This window comes from Solanum tuberosum, unplaced genomic scaffold, assembly GCF_000226075.1.
Source record: "Solanum tuberosum cultivar DM 1-3 516 R44 unplaced genomic scaffold, SolTub_3.0 scf00434, whole genome shotgun sequence".
In the NCBI taxonomy this organism is placed as follows: domain Eukaryota; kingdom Viridiplantae; phylum Streptophyta; class Magnoliopsida; order Solanales; family Solanaceae; genus Solanum; species Solanum tuberosum.
Genome location: NW_006239359.1, coordinates 261,302 through 262,679, shown reverse-complemented (window position 1 = coordinate 262,679; position 1,378 = coordinate 261,302). Strand labels below are relative to the sequence as shown.

Sequence of the window (1,378 nt, the reverse complement as noted above, 5' to 3'; positions counted from 1 at the left end):
TTCTCTCGCTTTATACAACACAAATTTTACATTGTAATTTGTATAATTTGTGTTTGTGTAAAGCGAGAAAAGCAAAAAAAAACTGGGAGGAAAGATCTGTATTTGTATAATTATAAGTGTATAGGACGAAAATATATTTATTTGTATTTGTATATGCAGTTTTCTCTCGCTTTATACAAACACAAACGCAATTTATACATTTGTATTTGTATAAAGTGAAAGAGGTGAGGGAGAGTGGCCAACGAGATCAGGGAGAGTGGCGAGCGAGATTCGCTGGGGAGAGAGGCGAATGACAACTGTTTGCTACGGGTTACAATTAAATGAAATTATGATTATAGCATTTAATTTGAATTAATAGTTTGCCCTAATATTTATATGAATGCAAAATAATGTTAAATATTTTTAGAGTAGAAAAAATGTCGTATAAATTAAAATGATAATAATAAAAATATATATTAGGCATGACTTTTCCTAGCATCATGGATGGCAATGGTCAATCTTGTTAGTTAGTGGGTCCTAATAAAGGATGTTATTTTATTTATTTATTTGTTCATTTTGTATTACTACTATTTTTTCTTTCTTCCCGCGTGGGTGGTGGGTCAATTTGTTTAAGCACTATAAAGAAAATTCAAATATGGGAATGAAAATGGAAAATACGCTGGAAAAGGCACAATGATACTTAATTAGATTATGATATTTCAAAAAGATGACAATAATGATTAGTATTTAAACAATTCAACATGGTTGAATGATGACATGTATTTAGGTTTAACATAGTTTTATTCGATAGCTAATAAAAGATATCAAGCTGCTAATATTATAAAAGGTATTAAAATAATAATATTCGTCTGTTAACGACAAAATCCTTAGGGGATATTTAAAGGCTAAATGTATTTATGGTCCCAAACATACACAATAAATTTGTTGGTAGCTTAATTTTTTTATCCTCTACTTTTTTATACAAGTAACTTTTATTTATTGAATTATGAATTCTCATTCATATTTCCTTTATCAGCTGGATTTTGGGTAGAATTAGGAAGAAATCCCTTTTGTGTGCAATCTCAATGGCCCCTTTATACATGTCCTCCAAATTATACTTGAATTTAAACCCCATATCTATCAGTTTCTTTGATGAAAAACTAACCACGTCCAACTCCTTGTCAATCCCCTTAAACCTGTCAATTATCCAAAAATATTTAAGTTGAAAATTTAATCTAAATAATCGCTTACCCAATTAGTTAAACAAAAAATTCAATACATATATATATATATATATATATCCTTGTTCAGATTATATCATTGTTTAGTTATGTATTGTTCAACTTATATACATTGTTCAGCTTAGCATATCGATATCATGTATGCTCAGTATATTCCT

General features: G+C 28.7%; 1 pseudogene; it reads right to left on the bottom strand.

Annotated features, from left to right (window-relative positions):
• Window positions 1–983: 983 nt before the first annotated feature.
• The window catches only part of LOC102587996 (dihydroflavonol-4-reductase-like), an 8,950-nt pseudogene continuing 8,555 nt past the window's right edge, over window positions 984–1,378 (bottom strand).